This window comes from Schistocerca americana, chromosome 2, assembly GCF_021461395.2.
Source record: "Schistocerca americana isolate TAMUIC-IGC-003095 chromosome 2, iqSchAmer2.1, whole genome shotgun sequence".
Lineage (NCBI taxonomy): Eukaryota > Metazoa > Arthropoda > Insecta > Orthoptera > Acrididae > Schistocerca > Schistocerca americana.
Genome location: NC_060120.1, coordinates 90,984,134 through 91,008,519, shown reverse-complemented (window position 1 = coordinate 91,008,519; position 24,386 = coordinate 90,984,134). Strand labels below are relative to the sequence as shown.

The 24,386-nt window shown below is 47.1% G+C and overlaps 6 non-coding genes across 6 annotated transcripts; 4 read left to right on the top strand and 2 right to left on the bottom strand.

Moving 5' to 3' along the window:
• The first annotated feature begins 424 nt into the window (after positions 1–424).
• Positions 425–496, top strand: Trnaq-uug. The gene has a single exon. It is a non-coding gene; the product is annotated as a tRNA-Gln (tRNA).
• Positions 497–9,718: 9,222 nt separating this feature from the next.
• Positions 9,719–9,790, top strand: Trnaq-uug. The gene has a single exon. It is a non-coding gene; the product is annotated as a tRNA-Gln (tRNA).
• A 1,135-nt stretch (positions 9,791–10,925) lies between these two features.
• On the top strand, positions 10,926–10,997 carry Trnaq-uug. The gene has a single exon. It is a non-coding gene; the product is annotated as a tRNA-Gln (tRNA).
• A 1,134-nt stretch (positions 10,998–12,131) lies between these two features.
• On the top strand, positions 12,132–12,203 carry Trnaq-uug. The gene has a single exon. It is a non-coding gene; the product is annotated as a tRNA-Gln (tRNA).
• Positions 12,204–15,731: 3,528 nt separating this feature from the next.
• On the bottom strand, positions 15,732–15,803 carry Trnap-ugg. Its single transcript has one exon. It is a non-coding gene; the product is annotated as a tRNA-Pro (tRNA).
• A 7,558-nt stretch (positions 15,804–23,361) lies between these two features.
• Positions 23,362–23,433, bottom strand: Trnap-ugg. Its single transcript has one exon. It is a non-coding gene; the product is annotated as a tRNA-Pro (tRNA).
• Between the last annotated feature and the right edge of the window lie 953 nt (positions 23,434–24,386).

Below are 24,386 nucleotides of genomic sequence, written 5' to 3'. Positions count from 1 at the left end.
CCAGTGTATGTGAATGCTGAAAGAGCCGCTTGAGTTGTGTGACAGTATTTCGACCGTGTGAAGTGCAAATGTTACCGTGTCACGCACAATCCGCCCACTACGTAGCGTTCTGTGTCAGCACGCAGTTTTCGACAGTACTCTGTGTCCATAGCTGTTTTCATAGCTAGGCTGCTTCCAGCACAAAGCATCCACCATACGAAAGTGGCTGTTTCGCGATTTTGATTACCTGATCCTTCGACATCACTTCATGTACGAATACTGGCAAGAATTCTCGCTTCATTCGAAGGTGCTCCTTCCACTTCCAGCCTACTTGGTTGCTTCATTTGCCACGCAAACACTTCTTGAGGACCCTACATGTAATAACATCGCATCGTATCGGCTTAATTACATGATACTACTGAATTTAAGATCGCTACAGGCATCCGGTTCCGTGGTGTAATGGTTAGCACTCTGGACTTTGAATCCAGCGATCCAAGTTCGAGTCTCGGAGGAACCTGACGCTGTGTTTTGCGATCGTTTCTAGAAATGTGTACGAGCCGGTGGTTGGAATTGTATATGCAGAAATTTAACTAGGATCATGAAATGCAAAATGTTAATAGCAGTCCACACGCGAATGAGGAACGCCCCAAATGCCTATGCTTTTGCTACTAGGATTAATAACGGGACGTAAGGGGTTCAACTGCCAGAAGACGACCTCAGCTGTTCCTCCCCGCAGGAAAGACATCTCACCGTTTTGGGTGCTGCATGCGCATGCATTTAACAAACTTGCATGCGATGTACTAGTTCCTGGGGAACGAATGGATTCGTTGTACGTGCCAGTCTTTACGTATAGATATAAGTAAGCGAAGACGGCTTAATCCTGCCACGTAGATTGCTTTCCATAAGACGCACCTGAGAGTCTCATGGGCCGGTGGCCCGACATGCAGTTTGTCCTGCTGCATGGCTTACTTTCAGAGACTCGCAAGTTTATCGTAGTGCTGGGTTGTCGCGAAAGTGAAAAGTAGGCCCTGTCTGGGATTTGAACCAGGGACCTCCTGCACCCAAAGCAGGAATCATACCCCTAGACCAACAGGCCGCACAAGTAAGCAGGTCTGCACCCCGCCACCTACTGAGATCTTGCCGCACTTGCTAGTTGCAGCATCCGATCTGGACCATATTCTCAAAGAGGTTTCTTAATCTGACACCTACAACATGCGCTGTGCTGAACACCAGTGTATGTGAATGCTGAAAGAGCCGCTTGAGTTGTGTGACAGTATTTCGACCGTGTGAAGTGCAAATGTTACCGTGTCACGCACAATCCGCCCACTACGTAGCGTTCTGTGTCAGCACGCAGTTTTCGACAGTACTCTGTGTCCATAGCTGTTTTCATAGCTAGGCTGCTTCCAGCACAAAGCATCCACCATACGAAAGTGGCTGTTTCGCGATTTTGATTACCTGATCCTTCGACATCACTTCATGTACGAATACTGGCAAGAATTCTCGCTTCATTCGAAGGTGCTCCTTCCACTTCCAGCCTACTTGGTTGCTTCATTTGCCACGCAAACACTTCTTGAGGACCCTACATGTAATAACATCGCATCGTATCGGCTTAATTACATGATACTACTGAATTTAAGATCGCTACAGGCATCCGGTTCCGTGGTGTAATGGTTAGCACTCTGGAATTTGAATCCAGCGATCCGAGTTCGAGTCTCGGTGGAACGTGACGCTGTGTTTTGCGATCCTTTCTAGAAATGTGTACGAGCCGGTGGTTGGAATTGTATATGCAGAAATTTAACTAGGATCATGAAATGCAAAATGTTAATAGCAGTCCACACGTGAATGGGGAACGCCCCAAATGCCTATGCTTTTGCTACTAGGATTAATAACGGGACGTAAGGGGTTCAACTGCCAGAAGACGACCTCAGCTGTTCCTCCCCGCAGGAAAGACATCTCACCGTTTTGGGTGCTGCATGCGCATGCATTTAACAAACTTGCATGCGATGTACTAGTTCCTGGGGAACGAATGGATTCGTTGTACGTGCCAGTCTTTACGTATAGATATAAGTAAGCGAAGACGGCTTAATCCTGCCACGTAGATTGCTTTCCATAAGACGCACCTGACAGTCTCATGGGCCGGTGGCCCGACATGCAGTTTGTCCTGCTGCATGGCTTACTTTCAGAGACTCGCAAGTTTATCGTAGTGCTGGGTTGTCGCGCAAGTGAAAAGTAGGGCCTGTCTGGGATTTGAACACGGGACTTCCTGTACACAAAGCAGGAATCATACCCCTAGACCAACAGGCCGCACAAGTAAGCAGGTCTGCACCCCGCCACCTACTGAGATCTTGCCGCACTTGCTAGTTGCAGCATCCGATCTGGACCATATTCTCAAAGAGGTTTCTTAATCTGACACCTACAACATGCGCTGTGCTGAACACCAGTGTATGTGAATGCTGAAAGAGCCGCTTGAGTTGTGTGACAGTATTTCGACCGTGTGAAGTGCAAATGTTATCGTGTCACGCACAATCCGCCCACTACGTAGCGTTCTGTGTCAGCACGCAGTTTTCGACAGTACTCTGTGTCCATAGCTGTTTTCATAGCTAGGCTGCTTCCAGCACAAAGCATCCACCATACGAAAGTGGCTGTTTCGCGATTTTGATTACCTGATCCTTCGACATCACTTCATGTACGAATACTGGCAAGAATTCTCGCTACATTCGAAGGTGCTCCTTCCACTTCCAGCCTACTTGGTTGCTTCATTTGCCACGCAAACACTTCCTGAGGACCCTACATGTAATAACATCGCATCTTATCGGCTTAATTACATGATACTACTGAATTTAAGATCGCTACAGGCATCCGGATCCATCACAGTCGTGCTCAGGCACTCGGCCAGTGCACATCGCGCGGTGACGGGCGGTAGCGCGGGCCAGTGTTTACGTCGCGAGCAGTGCTGCGGTGGAGAGCTGCGCAGCGTGTGCGAGCGCTGTTAACGTTTGTTTCTGTACCACTGTTGTAAGTAAGATGTCGACCATTAACAGAGCGAACAGCGTTCAGTGTGTTTTCGATCTTGCTGCCTTGCGACCGACGGCTTTCGAAATCCATGAGTGGATTTTTGATGATCTGAAATTGCCGGAAGATATAGTCGACACGTTCCAGTTGGACTTTGTGCAGTACTCATTATTTATCAAATTTATTTCGAGTGACACTTATGAGAAATTCGTTGAGGAGCATGCTGGTGTGAGACCATTTCGTCATAATGATGGCAGTATTAGCAATGTCCAAATCGTGCCTTCGGGATACGGAGTGAGAACCGTCAGGGTATTTAATGTGCCACCTGAGTGCCCTAATGACCTCATAGCACGTCCTCTGTCACTGTACGGCGTTGTTTTGTCGGTTACCAATGAAAAATGGTCGAGTTCATATCGCTACCAAGTTAACAGCGGGGTGCGAAGTGTCCGTGTGGACTTCAAAAAGCATATACCTTCGTATGTTGCTATTGGCGGCTGTCGTGCACAGGTAACTTACATTGGAGAACCCCCTACCTGTTCGATCTGCCATTCAACAGAACATCTGCGGATGAACTGTACACGCCGACGTCCATTTCAACTTCCACGGGAACGTCCTGCAGACGGTAGTGCAAAGTTTGTTCCGCTATTGAGTGAGGTAGTCGCGGGGACGGTACCACCACCTCGGCAGCCGGAACGTGTTAGCGAGGCGGAGATACCAGTTCAGGTGGAATGCAGTGCCCAAGACATTTGCGGTAGGACGGACGTCGATCCGGCACCGTCATCCTCACCGGGGCAGTTACCGCTGGATAACAACGATGCGCCAGCCACCTCTGAAACTAAGCCGTGTGAGATACAGGAGCGGGTGCAGATCAGTTTGCCTGAACCGCCCCTACCGGTAGAGACTGCAGCAGACACGAAGAAAGGCCGCCGAAGGAGAAGCAAAGGGAATAGTAGCAAAGAGGAAAAGTCGGATGATTTGAGACCCGTACACATGTCAGAAAGTGGCAGCGAGACTGAACCTCAATCTTCTTGCTCCGTGCGCTGCGAGGACACCGCGAGGCAAGAACGCATTCGTGAACAGACCAAACACCTGAAGGCACTACTGAGCGCTGAGAGGGAACAGAGCACCGTAACGGCTAAGAGGAAGGGCGAGCAGAGCAGCGAGCAGCTGCAGCAGCGCTCCCGCAGGAACTCGCTGACGTCCGTCGCAGCCCCGCGTGGTGGTCAGGCGGACGCGACCACGTTGACAGACTCAGCCGGCGGTGGCGGGCAGGGCGGCGCGCGCACCGCGAAGCACCCTGACAGCAAAGAGCCGTGGTGGCAGCAGGACGAGGAGATACAGCAGTAGCTGCTCTCGCGCATGACCATCGCGCTGCGACATTTCCACTCTCTGAGTACTCCAGACGTTCCCAACGAGTTTGATTCAAAGACGACGAGAAGGACGATCCAACACAGAGCTCATTGTCCTCTGAACCATCATGTGCGATAGCCAAACCTACAACGTTACCACACTTAACGTCAATAGAATTCAAAGTGCAGTGAAACTCCGTTCGCTAACTGATTTCTTGTATGGTACCAGCGTTGACATTGCCCTCCTACAGGAGGTAGTCACAGTCTTAGAGGTGCCCGGTTACGTTCTCATTGATAACATCAACATCCAGGATGCTGTAGGCACTGCCATACTTCTGCGTGACGGTATACCATTTACGGATGTGCAGCGGCTGCCTAGTGGTCGTGGCATTTCTCTTCGAGTGAATGGTGTGCAGATTGTTAACGTGTACGCTCCCTCAGGTAGCACGCATAAGAGAGATCGCTCAACATTTTATAAAAACGAGGTTCCCATTCTTCTTAGCGCTTATCGTGCACATCTCATCCTCGGTGGTGACTTCAATTGTGTGCTTAACGACAGAGACCAAACTCCTCACACGAACAGATGTATCGAACTTGAACATTTAATTCATGGCATGCGTCTTCACGATACATGGCAACAACTGCACGGTGAACGGGTAGCGTACACCTTCGTAACTAGTCATTCTGCCAGTCGGTTGGATAGGATCTATGTGTCCGAGGCCCTCCAGCGGCACGCTGTGAACTGTGACATAGCTCCTGTCAACATCTCCGACCATTGTGCGTATCAGTGTTACCTTAACCTACACCGCCAGCAAATATACCGCGGGAAAGGCTACTGGAAATTGAATGTCAGCCTTCTGCAGGATGCCCAACTTGAAGAGGAGGTGAACATGACGTGGCAACAGCTCCAGCGGCAACGACGTCGTTACGATAGCGCTCTCCAGTGGTGGACTCAGTGTGCTAAGCCTAAATTACGCCTCACCCTCAAGAGTTACGCCCGACAAAAAAGCTTTTGGCAGAAACAGACTATTGAGTTTTATTATCGCTGTTTGAGAGAACTGTACAGTCGCGCTAACAATCCTTCTGGCGATATCGACATAAAGATCAAACGATATAAAGCGAAAATCACGGCGATACAACGCCAACGAATGCAAGGCATCATCGTGCGAGCGCACCCAAAGGACGTTGCCGCCGAAGAACGGGCCTCTCTGTACCACATCCTGAGAACGACGAAACGGTGTAAAGCCATGTTGATTGAAGCCGTTGTTGATGACGCTGAGAATGCCATCACGAAGCAACGTGACATCATCTCGCACGTCTACGACTATTATAGTCAACTTTACAAGAAGCAAGCCGTTGATGAACACTCGTGCGACGATTTTCTTAGGACCTTGAGCTGTCGCTTGTCGCAACAGGATACTGCAAATCTGGAATCTCTTTTCACAGAGGACGAAATCCGACTGGCGGTCCACAGTGCAAAGAAAGGGAAGTCACCAGGACCCGACGGTCTCAGCGCTGAGTTTTACCAGCGTTACTGGAACCTCCTCGGTCCTACACTCCTCGAGATCGCGAATGAACTCTGGCACCTGGAAGTTATACCCAAGGCATTTACGGAAGGTATCATCCTGCCCTTACCGAAAAAAGGGAACAGCAGGAAGGTCGAAAACATGCGACCCATCACACTCCTGAATGCCGATTTCAAAATCATCACCAGATCGATTAAGCTAAGGATGCAAACCGTTATGTACAAGGTTTTGGGCAGTTACCAGTACAGTGCAGTGCAAGGCCGAAGTGCAATCTCAGCAGCCTGCGATTTGAGGGACATCATCTGTTCGTATGCTGAAACCAAAGAACAGGGCGCTCTGATCTTTCTAGATTTTGAGAAGGCTTATGACCGTGTACGTCATGACTTCCTCTTTAAAAGCATGAAGAAACTAGGTTTTGGACTTCATCTCATAGAATTAATTCGCAAACTTACTACAAACGCCTCTTCACGGATTCTCATTAATGGCCATTTTAGAAAAGAAGTTTCCATTGAGCAATCCGTCCGCCAAGGATGTCCTCTGTCAATGATTTTGTACGCCATTGCAGTGGAGCCGCTACTGAACAACTTGGCGCATAGCGGGATCGGACTTAGCGTCCAGTCTGTCACTATCCCATGCATTGCATATGCTGACGATGTATGCGTAACTGTGTCATCATCGCAACAACTTCTGTCAGCGGAAACTCTTTTACAAAAATTCACGTTTCTTTCAGGAGCAATACTCAATAGCACTAAAACCACAGCTTTGCAGATCGGTGGCGGTATCGGAGACATATCCCATGTTACCTGGTGCAAGGTCAAGGATTCTCACACAACCCTCGGTGTTACTTTTGAGGCCAAACCAGACAAATTCCTGACGAAGAACTGGTCACACATGCTTAATAAATTACGTGCTGCTTTGATACTTCACTCCGCCCGTGACTTGAACATACTACAGAAAGTTAAGACCATCGAGATCGCCATTACGAGCAAGATGACTTATTTGGCGCAAATTCCTCCAATCTCCGACCATCTAGCCAAGAGTATACAACAAGCGTTATGTTGGTTTCTTTTTAGGGGACACATTTTCAAAGTTCAATTCGATACCTTAACCTTACCTTCGTTCAAAGGTGGCCTTAACCTCATTAAAGTACACAAAAAATGTGTCACCCTGCTCCTAAATCGCATCAGGAAGGAGTTCCGTACCCGGAGGACCAGTATCATCACAAACCTCATTCAGCGGTGGAAGCCTCATAGCCTTGACCCACTCGTTAATATCGCCGGCATTCCACTTTCTTACCGACATGTGCGAATGTACTACATGGAAATGAGCTACATTCGACACAACATCGTCGATAACGGAAGCCTGACGAACAGGAAGCTTTATGGCCTTCTCACGACAACAAACCACAGGAATCGTCTCGAAGAAAAACATCCACATACACATTGGAGTATAGTATGGCGGAATGTGCACAGCGACGTGTTACCGTCACGCGTCATAGCCGACTGGTATCTAACAGTCAACGATAAAGTAGCAACGAATGAAAAGCTACATAAAATTGGCCTTCATCCAACGCCCAACTGTGACGCATGCGGAAGGGTCGATACGCTTCTTCATAGGTTCACGTGCGGACATGCAGAAGAAATTACTACATTTCTTCGTCAACGATTGTCGGTGATAGACCGTACGACACCCTGTGGTGTAGATCTTTTAGAGATCATTCAGCCACAAAAACTGAGATATCCACGAGCAAAAAACAACGCTGCAACGTGGACCATGGGCCACACAGCATCGTTTATTATGCAGAATAGGCATGCTACTTTTCTCGACTATTATTCTTACATAGAAATTGAACACTTTAAAATGAGACAACACTGTGACTACAGGAGGATATTTGGAAATATGCTGAACATCATAATTAACGGTTAAATGCTTCAAATACAATCTTTCGGATCGCAGAGTTTGCCAGTGACCTGTATGTATGACTCCCATTTGGTCCTGGGACTTTAGCAATTTTACGATACTATTCAGATGCTCACCAATGCAGGAGGCATTTTTTCTTCCCCATTTTCGATTTCACATTTCCCTTCTCTCGCAGAGCGAGCGGAGCAACCTTCCTTCAATTATGAAGTGATACTCTTTTGTGCACCATAACAATTTCTGTTTACTACTTGGCCAAAAAAAAAAAAAAAAAAAAAAAAAAAACATTAAGAAGACATTTCATTTCTTATATTGCGATACGGCAGCCTAGCAATGATATACACTTTGTTCATTCTTTCTTATTACGAATTGGCGCAAATGTTAAAAAAAAATAAAAAATAAAAAACAAAAAAAACCTCAAGAAGACTTTTCATTTCTTATATTGCGCTACGGCAGCCCAGCAATGATATACACTTTGTTCATTCTTTCTTATTACAAATTGGCGCAAATGTTAAAATAAATAAAAAAATAAAAATAAAAAAAAAAACACAAAAAAAACCTCAAGAAGACTTTTCATTTCTTATATTGCGCTACGGCAGCCTATGCAATAAAAAAAAAAAAAAAAAAAAAGTAGCTCAGATGGTAGAGCATTTGCCCTCGAAAGGCAAGGGTCCCGAGTTCTAGTCTCGGTCGGGCACATAGTTATACAAAAAAAAAAAAAAAAAAAAAAAAAATTGTGTAATGGTTAGCACTCTGGACTTTGAATCCAGCGATCCGAGTTCGAGTCTCGGTGGAACCTGACGCTGTGTTTTGCGATCCTTTCTAGAAATGTGTACGAGCCGGTGGTTGGAATTGTATATGCAGAAATTTAACTAGGATCATGAAATGCAAAATGTTAATAGCCGTCCACACGTGAATGGGGAACGCTCCAAATGCTTATGCTTTTGCTACTAGGATTAATAACGGGACGTAAGGGGTTCAACTGCGAAAAGACGACCTCAGCTGTTCCTCCCCGCAGGAAAGACATCTCACCGTTTTGGGTGCTGCATGCGCATGCATTTAACAAACTTGCATGCGATGTACTAGTTCCTGGGGAACGAATGGAATCGTTGTACGTGCCAGCCTTTACGTATAGATATAAGTAAGCGAAGACGGCTTAATCAAGCCATCTAGATTGCTTTCCATAAGACGCACGTGAAAGTCTCATGGGCTGGTGGCCCGACATGCAGTTTGTCCTGCTGCATGGGTTACTTTCAGAGACTCGCAAGTTTATCATAGTGCTGGGTTGTCGCGAAAGTGAAAAGTAGGGCTTGTCCGGGATTTGAACCCGGGAGTTCCTGCACCCAAAGCAGGAATCATACCCCAGGACCAACAGGCCGCACAAGTAAGGAGGTCTGCACCACGCCACCTACTGAGATCTTGACGCACTTGCTAGTTGCAGCATCCGATCTGGACCATATTCTCAAAGAGGTTTCTTAATCTGACACCTACAACATGCGCTGTGCTGAACACCAGTGTATGTGAATGCTGAAAGAGCCGCTTGAGTTGTGTGACAGTATTTCGACCGTGTGAAGTGCAAATGTTATCGTGTCACGCACAATCCGCCCACTACGTAGCGTTCTGTGTCAGCACGCAGTTTTCGACAGTACTCTGTGTCCATAGCTGTATTGATAGCTCGGCTGCTTCCAGCACAAAGCATCCACCATACGAAAGTGGCTGTTTCGCGATTTTGATTACCTCATCCTTCGACATCACTTCATGTACGAATACTGGCAAGAATTCTCGCTACATTGGAAGGTGCTCCTTCCACTTCCAGCCTACTTGGTTGCTTCATTTGCCACGCAAACACTTCCTGAGGACCCTACATGTAATAACATCGCATCTTATCGGCTTAATTACATGATACTACTGAATTTAAGATCGCTACAGGCATCCGGTTCCGTGGTGTAATGGTTAGCACCCTGGACTTTGAATCCAGCGATCCGAGTTCGAGTCTCGGTGGAACCTGACGATGTGTTTTGCGATCGTTTCTAGAAATGTGTACGAGCCGGTGGTTGGAATTGTATATGCAGAAATTTAACTAGGATCATGAAATGCAAAATGTTAATAGCCGTCCACACGTGAATGGGGAACGCTCCAAATGCTTATGCTTTTGCTACTAGGATTAATAACGGGACGTAAGGGGTTCAACTACGAGAAGACGACTTCAGCTGTTCCTCCCCGCAGGAAAGACATCTCACCGTTTTGGGTGCTGCATGCGCATGCATTTAACAAACTTGCATGCGATGTACTAGTTCCTGGGGAACGAATGGAATCGTTGTACGTGCCAGTCTTTACGTATAGATATAAGTAAGCGAAGACGGCTTAATCCTGCCACGTAGATTGCTTTCCATAAGACGCACCTGAGAGTCTCATGGGCTGTTGGCCCGACATGCAGTTTGTCCTGCTGCATGGCTTACTTTCAGAGACTCGCAAGTTTATCGTAGTGCTGGGTTGTCGCGAAAGTGAAAAGTAGGGCCCGTCCGGGATTTGAACCCGAGACCTCCTGCACCCAAAGCGCGAATCATACCCCTAGACCAACAGGCCGCACAAGTAAGCTGGTCTGCACCCCGCCACCTACTGAGATCTTGCCGCACTTGCTAGTTGCAGCATCCGATCTGGACCATATTCTCAAAGAGGTTTCTTAATCTGACACCTACAACATGCGCTGTGCTGAACACCAGTGTATGTGAATGCTGAAAGAGCCGCTTGAGTTGTGTGACAGTATTTCGACCGTGTGAAGTGCAAATGGTATCGTGTCACGCACAATCCGCCCACTACGTAGCGTTCTGTGTCAGCACGCAGTTTTCGACAGTACTCTGTGTCCATAGCTGTTTTCATAGCTAGGCTGCTTCCAGCACAAAGCATCCACCATACGAAAGTGGCTGTTGCGCGATTTTGATTACCTGATCCTTCGACATCACTTCATGTACGAATACTGGCAAGAATTCTCGCTACATTCGAAGGTGCTGCTTCCACTTCCAGCCTACTTGGTTGCTTCATTTGCCACGCAAACACTTCCTGAGGACCCTTCATGTAATAACATCGCATCTTATCGGCTTAATTACATGAAACTATGAATTTGAGAGCGCTACAGGCATCCGGTTCCATGGTGTAATTGTTAGCACTCTGGACTTTGAATCCAGCGATCCGAGTTCGAGTCTCGGTGAAACCTGACGCTGTGTTTTGCGATCGTTTCTAGAAATGTGTACGAGCCGGTGGTTGGAATTGTATATGCAGAAATTTAACTAGGATCATGAAATGCAAAATGTTAATAGCAGTCCACACGTGAATGGGGAACGCTCCAAATGCTTATGCTTTTGCTACTAGGATTAATAACGGGACGTAAGGGGTTCAACTGCCAGAAGACGACCTCAGCTGTTCCTCCCCGCAGGAAAGACATCTCACCGTTTTGGGTACTGTATGCGCATGCATTTAACAAACTTGCATGCGATGTACTAGTTCCTGGGGAACGACTGGAATCGTTGTACGTGCCAGTCTTTACGTATAGATATAAGTAAGCGAAGACGGCTTAATCCTGCCACGTAGATTGCTTTCCATAAGACGCACATGAGAGTCTCATGGCCGGTGGCCCGACATGCAGTTTGTCCTGCTGCATGGCTTACTTTCAGAGACTCGCAAGTTTATCGTAGTGCTGGGTGTCGCGAAAGTGAGAAGTAGGGCCTGTCCTTGATTTGAACCCGGGACCTCCTGCACCCAAAGCAGGAATCATACCCCTAGACCAACAGGCCGCACGAGTAAGCAGGTCTGCACCCCGCCACCTACTGAGATCTTGCCGCACTTGCTAATTTCAGCATCCGATCTGGACCATATTCTCAAAGAGGTTTCTTAATCTGACACCTACAACATGCGCTGTGCTGAGCACCTGTGTATGTGAATGCTGAAAGAGCTGCTTGAGTTGTGTGACAGTATGTCGACCGTGTGAAGTGCAAATGTTATCGTGTTACGCACAATCCGCCCACTACGTAGCGTTCTCAGTCAGCACGCAGTATTCGACAGTACTCTGTGTCCATAGCTGTTTTCATAGCTAGGCTGCTTCCAGCACAAAGCATCCACCATACGAAAGTGGCTGTTGCGCGATTTTGATTACCTGATCCTTCGACATCACTTCATGTACAAATACTGGCAAGAATTCTCGCTACATTCGAAGGTGCTGCTTCCACTTCCAGCCTACTTGGTTGCTTCATTTGCCACGCAAACACTTCCTGAGGACCCTTCATGTAATAACATCGCATCTTATCGGCTTAATTACATGAAACTACTGAATTTGAGAGCGCTACAGGCATCCGGTTCCATGGTGTAATGGTTAGCACTCTGGACTTTGAATCCAGCGATCCGAGTTCGAGTCTCGGTGGAACCTGACGCTGTGTTTTGCGATCGTTTCTAGAAATGTGTACGAGCCGGTGGTTGGAATTGTATATGCAGAAATTTAACTAGGATCATGAAATGCAAAATGTTAATAGCAGTCCACACGTGAATGGGGAACGCCCCAAATGCCTATGCTTTTGCTACTAGGATTAATAACGGGACGTAAGGGGTTCAACTGCCAGAAGACGACCTCAGCTGTTCCTCCCCGCAGGAAAGACATCTCACCGTTTTGGGTGCTGCATGCGCATGCATTTAACAAACTTGCATGCGATGTACTAGTTCCTGGGGAACGAATGGAATCGTTGTACGTGCCAGTCTTTACGTATAGATATAAGTAAGCGAAGACGGCTTAATCCTGCCACGTAGATTGCTTTCCATAAGACGCACCTGAGAGTCTCATGGGCCGGTGGCCCGACATGCAGTTTGTCCTGCTGCATGGCTTACTTTCAGAGACTCGCAAGCTTATCGTAGTGCTGGGTTGTCGCGAAAGTGAAAAGTAGGGCCTGTCCGGGATTTGAATTCGGGACCTCCTGCACCAAAGCAGGAACCATACCCCTTTTTTTTATTATTATTCACTAGAAACAGTAACAAAAATGGCTACAATGAAATGACATAAATAAGGTGACAGATAATTGCAGTCATGAATTACAGATTCAAAAAATGAGTCTTTAGTAGTAGCACAATTTAGCACCTTCACTGTCACCTTCAACTGGCGGCAGTTCAGCACGCACATTTTCTTCTTCTGCAGCCGGTTCCTCATCATCATTTCCCAGGCCCAAATTAATCATTCAGTAAATCCTTGATATGTGTTTTTTCCAGGGTAAATTACATGGACAGAAGAGAAGTCCCGAACAGCGACATCGCAAAATATTTCACTGCCTTGTTATTTTTGTCAGTTCCAGCCTTCTAAACGCATCTATAGGGAGTTCCTGATCTTCCTTTATATCAGACACCAGATGTTTCTCGCCGTGTTCTTGTATCTGCTGTACTGCTGATTTATTTTTCATGTGCGCCTTGCAGGTGAGGTTAGGGTCGGGAACGTGACCCAATCCATTCCCTCTCTACTAGTAATCCAGTTCCTAACCTATGCCCATTCGGTTGAAGACAATTCGGAGCATGTTACCATATTTCTTATTGTGATTCTGATATTTGAGTATTTTCTCGAATTCATTTTCCATATACATCTTGTATTCAATATGTTCATCGCTCCCAATATTGTTAAAAACATAACTTGTATATTTGCCCATTAACCAAATCACAGCGTTATTTTTTGCCTGAGGGTAGTAACTTTCCTCTGGTCTGAAGAAAATGTTAGTCGGTACATTGTTTGCTGAAGTTCTTGTTATTTGAGCAATTTTCTCCCTGGTCCACCTCCAGTTGATAATCCGATCTCCACAAGTGTAACGATGAGGCACACTATCAACGAGGTTGCATTTGCTGCAGAGGTTTGTGTCACTTAAACCGACGGCAAAGAGGCGCTCATTAGTGCTGATGATGTTGTTGACTACCTTGTACCACGCTGTTCTCACGTCAGACGAAAGAACATCACTACTGATGTTTTTCCAGACCACATTCCATGCTATTCCAGCATATTTGGTTTCTATGTTATTTTTCCTTTCATGTTTCCGCCTTTCAGCTAAAATCGCCGTTGCTGTAACGTTTTTGGAGTTTAAAATCTTTTTGCTGAGATAACTTAGTTCAAGATAATACTCCCTAATGTGTTTCAGCTTAAAACTTATTTTTTGTATATTTATCGGCGGCTCCACACTTTCTGGCCTGACAATATCGTATAGTTTTGCTGTAATGCACCCTGGATCATTACACATTATGCTCCATGTTCGTTTGACATACAATGCCATCGCTTTAGACTTGATGTCGGTTAGACCCATTCCTCCATTGCTTGGATCCAAAACTGCTGTCTTCACCGGCACTCGAAACAATTCCCCTTTCCACAAGAACTTTGCTAAAGTGGACATGATCGTCTTCGCCACCAGTGATGGAATGGGGAGAACCTGTGCTATGTAGTAGGCCTTGGATAAAATATACGTGTTGATAAACAGTATTCTCTGGAACTGGTCTATGCTACGTTGACAGTTTTCAATCAAAGCTCCCTTGATTTTTCTTGCCACCTCCCGCCAATTTAGTGCTATCATTTTTATAAGGGACGTTGTCAATGCCATTCCAAGAGCTTTGTGTTCATTAACATGGTTCGCCCACTCAATGCGTAAGTTAGCAAGTCGCATTATATTTAGAAATTTACTTTTATTTTCATTTACCCTCGCACCTGATGCGGAACAATATTTTGCAAGTATCATCTCTAGTTGTGTCACATCTGTTTGGTCTCTGATGATTACGCCTACATCGTCCGCGTAAGCACCTACCACGGTCTTTGTTCCTTGAATAGACCAACTGGCCGCACAAGTAAGCAGGTCTGCACCCCGCCACCTACTGAGATCTTGCCGCACTTGCTAGTTGCAGCATCCGATCTGGACCATATTCTCAAAGAGGTTTCTTAATCTGACACCTACAACATGCGCTGTGCTGAACACCAGTGTATGTGAATGCTGAAAGAGCCGCTTGAGTTGTGTGACAGTATTTCGACCGTGTGAAGTGCAAATGTTATCGTGTCACGCACAATCCGCCCACTACGTAGCGTTCTCAGTCAGCACGCAGTATTCGACAGTACTCTGTGTCCATAGCTGTTTTCATAGCTAGGCTGCTTCCAGCACAAAGCATCCACCATACGAAAGTGGCTGTTGCGCGATTTTGATTACCTGATCCTTCGACATCACTTCATGTACGAATACTGGCAAGAATTCTCGCTACATTCGAAGGTGCTGCTTCCACTTCCAGCCTACTTGGTTGCTTCATTTGCCACGCAAACACTTCCTCAGGACCCTTCATGTAATAACACCGCATCTTATCGGCTTAATTACATGAAACTACTGAATTTGAGAGCGCTACAGGCATCCGGTTCCATGGTGTAATGGTTAGTTCGAGTCTCGGTGGAACCTGACGCTGTGTTTTGCGATCGTTTCTAGAAATGTGTACGAGCCGGTGGTTGGAATTGTATATGCAGAAATTTAACTAGGATCATGAAATGCAAAATGTTAATAGCAGTCCACACGCGAATGGGGAACGCTCCAAATGCTTATGCTTTTGCTACTAGGATTAATAACGGGACGTAAGGGGTTCAACTGCCAGAAGACGACCTCAGCTGTTCCTCCCCGCAGGAAAGACATCTCACCGTTTTGGGTGCTGTATGCGCATGCATTTAACAAACTTGCATGCGATGTACTAGTTACTGGGGAACGACTGGAATCGTTGTACGTGCCAGTCTTTACGTATAGATATAAGTAAGCGAAGACGGCTTAATCCTGCCACGTAGATTGCTTTCCATAAGACGCACCTGAGAGTCTCATGGGCCGGTGGCCCGACATGCAGTTTGTCCTGCTGCATGGCTTACTTTCAGAGACTCGCAAGTTTATCGTAGTGCTGGGTGTCGCGAAAGTGAGAAGTAGGGCCTGTCCGGGATTTGAACCCGGGACCTCCTGCACCCAAAGCAGGAATCATACCCCTAGACCAAAAGGCCGCACGAGTAAGCTGGTCTGCACCCCGCCACCTACTGAGATCTTGCCGCACTTGCTAATTGCAGCATCCGATCTGGACCATATTCTCAAAGAGGTTTCTTAATCTGACACCTACAACATGCGCTGTGCTGAACACCTGTGTATGTGAATGCTGAAAGAGCTGCTTGAGTTGTGTGACAGTATGTCGACCGTGTGAAGTGCAAATGTTATCGTGTCACGCACAATCCGCCCACTACGTAGCGTTCTGTGTCAGCACGCAGTTTTCGACAGTACTCTGTGTCCATAGCTGTTTTCATAGCTAGGCTGCTTCCAGCACAAGGCGTCCACCATACGAAAGTGGCTGTTTCGCGATTTTGATTACCTGATCCTTCGACATTACTTCATGTACGAATACTGGCAAGAATTCTCGCTACATTCGAAGGTGCTCCTTCCGCTTCCAGCCTACTTGGTTGCTTCATTTGCCACACAAACACTTCCTGAGGACCCTACATGTAATAACATCGCATCTTATCGGCTTAATTACATGATACTACTGAATTTAAGAGCGCTACAGACATCCGGTTCCATGGCCAGTCGTGCTCAGGCACTCGACCAGTGCACATCGCGCGGTGACGGGCGGTAGCGCGGGCCAGTGTTTACGTCGCGAGCAGTGCTGCGGGGAGAGCTGCGCAGTGTGTTCGAGCGCTGTTAACGTTTGTTTCTGTACCACTGTTGTAAGTAAGATGTCGACCATTAACAGAGCGAACAGCGTTCAGTGTGTTTTCGATCGTGCTGCCTTGCGACCGACGGCTTTCGAAATCCATGAGTGGATTTTTGAGGATCTGAAATTGCCGGAAGATATAGTCGACACGTTCCAGTTGGACTTTGTGCAGTACTCGTTATTTATCAAATTTATTTCGAGTGACACTTATGAGAAATTCGTTGAGGAGCATGCTGGTGTGAGACCATTTCGTCATAATGATGGCAGTATTAGCAATGTCCAAATCGTGCCTTCGGGATACGGAGTGAGAACCGTCAGGGTATTTAATGTGCCACCTGAGTGCCCTAATGACCTGATAGCACGTTCCCTGTCACTGTACGGCGTTGTTTTGTCGGTTACCAATGAAAAATGGTCGAGTGCACATCGCTACCAAGTTAACAGCGGGGTGCGAAGTGTACGTGTGGACTTAAAAAAGCATATACCTTCGTATGTTGCCATTGGCGGCTGTCGTGCACAGGTAACTTACATTGGACAACCCCCTACCTGTTTGATCTGCCATTCAACAGAACATCTGCGGATGAACTGTACACGTCGACGTCCATTTCAACTTCCACGGGAAGGCCATGCAGACGGTAGTGAAAAGGTTGTTCCGCTATTGAGTGAGGTAGTCGCGGGGACGGTACCACCACCTCGGCAGCCGGAACGTGTTAGCGAGGCGGAGATGCCAGTTCCGGTGGAATGCAGTGCCCAAGACATTTGCGGTAGGACGGACGTCGATCCGGCACCGTCATCCTCACCGGGGCAGTTACCGCTGGATAACAACGATGCGCCAGCCACCTCTGAAACTAAGCCGTGTGAGATACAGGAGCGGGTGCAGATCAGTTTGCCTGAACCGCCCCTAACGGTAGAGACTGCAGCAGAAACGAAGAAAGATCGCCGAAGGAGAAGCAAAGGGAGTAGTAGCAAAGAGGAAAAGTCGGATGATTTGAGACCCGTACACATGTCAGAAAGTGGCAGCGAGACTGAACCTCAATCTTCTTGCTCCGTGCGCTGCGAGGACACCGCGAGGCAAGAACGCATTCGTGAACAGACCAAACACCTGAAGGCACTACTGAGCGCTGAGAGGGAACAGAGCACCGTAACGGCTAAGAGGAAGAGCGAACAGAGTAGCGAGCAGCTGCAGCAGCGCTCCCGCAGGAACTCGATGACGTCAGTCGCAGCCCCGCGTGGTGGTCAGGCGGATGCGGCCACGTTGACAGACTCAGCCGGCGGTGGCGGGCAGGGCGGCGCGCGCACCGCGAAGCACCCCGACAGCAATGAGCCGTGGTGGCAGCAGGACGAGGAGATGCAGCAGTAGCTGCTCTCGCGCATGACCATCGCGCTGCGACATTTCCACTCTCTGAGTACTCCAGACGTTCCCAACGAGTTTGATTCAAAGACGTCGAGAAGGACGATCCAACACAGAGCTCATTGTCCTCTGAACCATCATGTGCGATAGCCAAACCTACAACGTTACCACACTTAACGTCAATAGAATTCAAAGTGTGGTGAAACTCCGTTCGCTAACTGATTTCTTGTATGGTACCAGCGTTGACATTGCCCTCCTACAGGAGGTAGTCACAGTCTTAGAAGTGCCCGGTTACGTTCTCATTGATAACATCAATCTCCAGGATGCTGTAGGCACTGCCATACTTCTGCGCGACGGTATACTACTTACGGATGTGCAGCGGCTGCCTAGTGGTCGTGGCATTTCTCTTCGAGTGAATGGTGTGCAGATTGTTAACGTGTACGCTCCCTCAGGTAGCACTCATAAGAGAGATCGCTCAACATTTTATAAAAACGAGGTTCCCATTCTTCTTAGCGCTTATCGTGCACATCTCATCCTCGGTGGTGCCTTCAATTGTGTGCTTAACGACAGAGACCAAACTCCTAACACGAACAGATGTATCGAACTTGAACATTTAATTCATGGCATGCGTCTTCACGATACATGGCAACAACTGCACGGTGAACGGGTAGCGTACACCTTCGTAACCAGTCATTCTGCCAGTCGGTTGGATAGGATCTATGTGTCCGAGGCCCTCCAGCGACACGCTGTGAACTGTGACATAGCTCCTGTCAACATCTCCGACCATTGTGCGTATCAGTGTTACCTTAACCTACACCGCCAGCAAATATACCGCGGGAAAGGCTACTGGAAATTGAACGTCAGCCTTCTGCAGGATGCCCAACTTGAAGAGGAGGTGAACATGACGTGGCAACAGCTCCAGCGGCAACGACGTCGTTACGATAGCGCTCTCCAGTGGTGGACTCAGTGTGCTAAGCCTAAATTACGCCTCACCCTCATGAGTTACGCCCGACAAAAAAGCTTTTGGCAGAAACAGACTATTGAGTTTTATTATCGCTGTTTGAGAGACCTGTACAGTCGCGCTAACAATCCTTCTGGCGATATCGACATAAAGATCAAACGATATAAAGCGAAAATCACGGCGATACAACGCCAACGAATGCAAGGCATCATCGTGCGAGCCCACCCCAAGGACGTTGCCGCTGAAGAACGGGCCTCTCTGTACCACATCCTGAGAACGACGAAACGGTGTAAAGCCATGTTGATTGAAGCCGTTGTTGATGACGCTGAGAATGCCATCACGAAGCAACGTGACATCATCTCGCACGTCTACGACTATTATAGTCAACTTTACAAGAAGCAAGCCGTTGATGAACACTCGTGCGACGATTTTCTTAGGACCTTGAGCTGTCGCTTGTCGCAACAGGATACTGCAAATCTGGAATCTCTTTTCACAGAGGACGAAATCCGACTGGCGGTCCACAGTGCAAAGAAAGGGAAGTCACCAGGACCCGACGGTCTCAGCGCTGAGTTTTACCAGCGTTACTGGAACCTCCTCGGTCCGACACTCCTCGAGATAGCGAATGAACTCTGGCACCTGGAAGTTATACCCAAGGCATTTACGGAAGGTATCATCCTGCCCTTACCGAAAAAAGGGAACAGCAGGAAGGTCGAAAACATGCGACCCATCACACTCCTGAATGCCGATTTCAAAATCATCACCAGATCGATTAAGCTAAGGATGCAAACCGTTATGTACAAGGTTTTGGGCAGTTACCAGTACAGTGCAGTGCAAGGCCGAAGTGCAATCTCAGCAGCCTGCGATTTGAGGGACATCATCTGTTCGTATGCTGAAACCCAAGGACAGGGCGCTCTGATCTTTCTAGATTTTGAGAAGGCTTATGACCGTGTACGTCATGACTTCCTCTTTAAATGCATGAAGAAACTAGGTTTTGGACTTCATCTCATAGAATTAATTCGCAAACTTACTACAAACACCTCTTCACGGTTTCTCATTAATGGCCACTTTACAAAAGAAGTTTCCATTGAGCAATCCGTCCGCCAAGGATGTCCCCTGTCAATGATTTTGTACGCCATTGCAGTGGAGCCGCTCCTGAACAACTTGGCGCATAGCGGGATCGGACTTAGCGTCGAGTCTGTCACTATCCCATGCATTGCGTATGCTGACGATGTATGCGTCACTGTGTCATCATCGCAACAACTTCTGTCAACGGAAACTCTTTTACAAAAATTCACGTTTCTTTCAGGAGCAATACTCAATAGAACTAAAACCACAGCTTTGCAGATCGGTGGCGGTATCGGAGACATATCCCATGTTACCTGGTGCAAGGTCAAGGATTCACACACAACCCTCGGTGTTACTTTTGAGGCCAAACCAGACAAGTTCCTGACGAAGAACTGGTCACACATGCTTAATAAATTACGTGCTGCTTTGGTACTTCACTCCGACCGTGACTTGAACATACTACAGAAAGTTAAGACCATCGAGATCGCCATTACGAGCAAGATGACTTATTTGGCGCAAATTCTTCCAATCTCCGACCATCTAGCCAAGAGTATACAACAAGCGTTATGTTGGTTTCTTTTTAGGGGGCACATTTTCAAAGTTCAATTCGATACCTTAACCTTACCTTCGTTCAAAGGTGGCCTTAACCTCATTAAAGTACACAAAAAATGTGTCACCCTGCTCCTAAATCGCATCAGGAAGGAGTTCCGTACCCGGAGGACCAGCATCATCACAAACCTCATTCAGCGGTGGAAGCCTCATAGCCTTGACCCACCCGTTAATATCGCCGGCATTCCGCTTTCTTACCGACATGTGCGACTGTACTACATGGAAATGAGCTACATTCGACACAACATCGTCGATAACGGAAGCCTGACGAACAGGAAGCTTTATGGCCTTCTCACGACAACAAACCACAGGAATCGTCTTGAAGAAAAACATCCACATACACATTGGAGTATAGTATGGCGGAATGTGCACAGCGACGTGTTACCGTCACGCGTCATAGCCGACTGGTATCTAACAGTCAACGATAAAGTAGCAACGAATGAAAAGCTACATAAAATTGGCCTTCATCCAACGCCCAACTGTGACACATGCGGAAGGGTCGATACGCTTCTTCATAGGTTCACGTGCGGACATGCAGAAGAAATTACTACATTTCTTCGTCAACGACTGTCGGTGATAGACCGTACGACGCCCTGTGGTGTAGATCTTTTAGAGATCATTCAGCCACAAAAACTGAGATATCCACGAGCAAAAAACAACGCTGCAACGTGGATCATGGGCCACACAGAATCGTTTATAATGCAGAATAGGCATGCTACTTTCCTCGACTATTATTCTTACATAGAAATTGAACACTTTAAAATGAGACAACACTGTGACTACAGGAGGATATTTGGAAATATGCTGAACATCATAATTAACGGTTAAATGCTTCAAATACACTCTTTCGGATCGCAGAGGTTGCTAGTGACCTGTATGTATGAATCCCATTTGCTTCCTGGGACTTTAGTACTTGTCGGAATTTTACGATACTATTCAGATGCTCACCAATGCAGAAGGCATTTTTTCTTTCCCTTTTTCGCTTTCACATTTCCGTTCTCTCGCAGAGCAACCTTCCTTCAATGATGATGTGATAGTCTTTTGTGCACCATAAAAAAAATCTGTTTACAACTTGGCCCAAAAAAAAAAAAAAAAAAATGGTGTAATGGTTAGCACTCTGGACTTTGAATCCAGCAATCCAAGTTCGAGTCTCGGAGGAACCTGACGCTGTGTTTTGCGATCGTTTCTAGAAATGTGTACGTGCCGGTAGTTGGAATTGTATATGCAGAAATTTAGCTAGGATCATGAAATGCAAAATGTTAATAGCAGTCCACACGTGAATGGGGAACGCTCCAAATGCTTATGCTTTGCTACTAGGTTTAATAACGGGCCGTAAGGGGTTTAACTGCAGGAAGAAGACCTCAGCTGTTGCTCCCCGCAGGAAAGACATCTGAACGTTTTGGGTGCTGCATGCGCATGCATTTAACAAACTTGCATGCGATGTACTAGTTCCTGGGGAACGAATAGAATCGTTGTACGTGCCAGTCTTTACGTATAGATATAAGTAAGCGAAGACGGCTTAATCCTGCCATGTAGATTGCTTTCCATACGACGCACCTAAGAGTCTCATGGGCCGGTGGCCCGACATGCAGTTTGTCCTGCTGCATGGCTTACTTTCAGAGACTCGCAAGTTTATCGTAGTGCTGGGTTGTCGCGAAAGTGAAAAGTAGGGCCCGTTCGGGAATTGAACCCGGGACCTCTTGCACCCAAAGCAGGAATCATACCCCTAGACCAACAGGCCGCACAAGTAAGCAAGTCTGCACCCCGCCACCTACTGAGATCTTGCCGCACTTGCTATTCGCAGCATCCGATCCTGACCATATTCCCAAAGAGGTTTCTTAATCTGACACCTACAACATGCGCTGTGCTGAACACCTGTGTATGTGAATGCTGAAAGAGCTGCTTCAGTTGTGTGACAGTATGTCGACCGTGTGAAGTGCAAATGTTATCGTGTCCCGCACAATCCGCCCACTACGTAGCGTTCTGTGTCAGCACGCAGTTTTCGACAGTACTCTGTGTCCATAGCTGTTTTCATAGCAATTCTGCTTCCAGCACAAAGCGTCCACCATACGAAAGTGGCTGTTTCGCGATTTTGATTACCTGATCCTTCGACATCACTTCATGTACGAATACTGGCAAGAATTCTCGCTGCATTCGAAGGTGCTCCTTCCACTTCCAGCCTACTTGGTTGCTTCATTCGCCACGCAAACACTTCCTGAGGACCCTACATGTAATAACATCGCATCTTATCGGCTTAATTACATGATACTACTGAATTTAAGAGCGCTATAGGCATCCTGTTCCATGGTGTAATGGTTAGCACTCTGGACTTTGAATCCAGCGATCCGAGTTCGAGTTTCGGTGGAACCTGACACTGTGTTTTGCGATCGTTTCTAGAAATGTGTACGTGCCGGTAGTTGGAATTGTATATGCAGAAATTTAGCTAGGATCATGAAATGCAAAATGTTAATAGCAGTCCACACGTGAATGGGGAACGCTCCAAATGCTTATGCTTTTGCTACTAGGATTAATAACGGGCCGTAAGGGGGTAAACTGCGAGAAGACGACCTCAGCTGTTGCTCCCCGCAGGAAAGACATCTGAACGATTTGGGTGCTGCATGCGCATGCATTTAACAAACTTGCATGCGATGTACTAGTTCCTGGGGAACGAATAGAATCGTTGTACGTGCCAGTCTTCACGTATAGATATAAGTAAGCGAAGACGGCTTAATCCTGCCATGTAGATTGCTTTCCATAAGACGCACCTAAGAGTCTCATGGGCCGGTGGCCCGACATGCAGTTTGTCCTGCTGCATGGCTTACTTTCAGAGACTCGCAAGTTTATCGTAGTGCTGGGTTGTCGCGAAAGTGAAAAGTAGGGCCCGTTCGGGAATTGAACCCGGGACCTCCTGCACCCAAAGCAGGAATCATACCCCTAGACCAACAGGCCGCACAAGTAAGCAAGTCTGCACCCCGGCACCTACTGAGATCTTGCCGCACTTGCTATTCGCAGCATCCGATCTGGACCATAATCTCAAAGAGGTTTCTTAATCTGACACCTACAACATGCGCTGTGCTGAACACCTGTGTATGTGAATGCTGAAAGAGCTGCTTCAGTTGTGTGACAGTATGTCGACCGTGTGAAGTGCAAATGTTATCGTGTCACGCACAATCCGCCCACTACGTAGCGTTCTGTGTCAGCACGCAGTTTTCGACAGTACTCTGTGTCCATAGCTGTTTTCATAGCAATTCTGCTTCCAGCACAAAGCGTCCACCATACGAAAGTGGCTGTTTCGCGATTTTGATTACCTGATCCTTCGACATCACTTCATGTACGAATACTGGCAAGAATTCTCGCTGCATTCGAAGGTGCTCCTTCCACTTCCAGCCTACTTGGTTGCTTCATTCGCCACGCAAACACTTCCTGAGGACCCTACATGTAATAACATCGCATCTTATCGGCTTAATTACATGATACTACTGAATTTAAGAGCGCTATAGGCATCCTGTTCCATGGTGTAATGGTTAGCACTCTGGACTTTGAATCCAGCGATCCGAGTTCGAGTTTCGGTGGAACCTGACACTGTGTTTTGCGATCGTTTCTAGAAATGTGTACGTGCCGGTAGTTGGAATTGTATATGCAGAAATTTAGCTAGGATCATGAAATGCAAAATGTTAATAGCAGTCCACACGTGAATGGGGAACGCTCCAAATGCTTATGCTTTTGCTACTAGGATTAATAACGGGCCGTAAGGGGTTCAACTGCCAGAAGACGACCTCAGCTGTTCCTCCCCGCAGGAAAGACATCTGAACGATTTGGGTGCTGCATGCGCATGCATTTAACAAACTTGCATGCGATGTACTAGTTCCTGGGGAACGAATAGAATCGTTGTACGTGCCAGT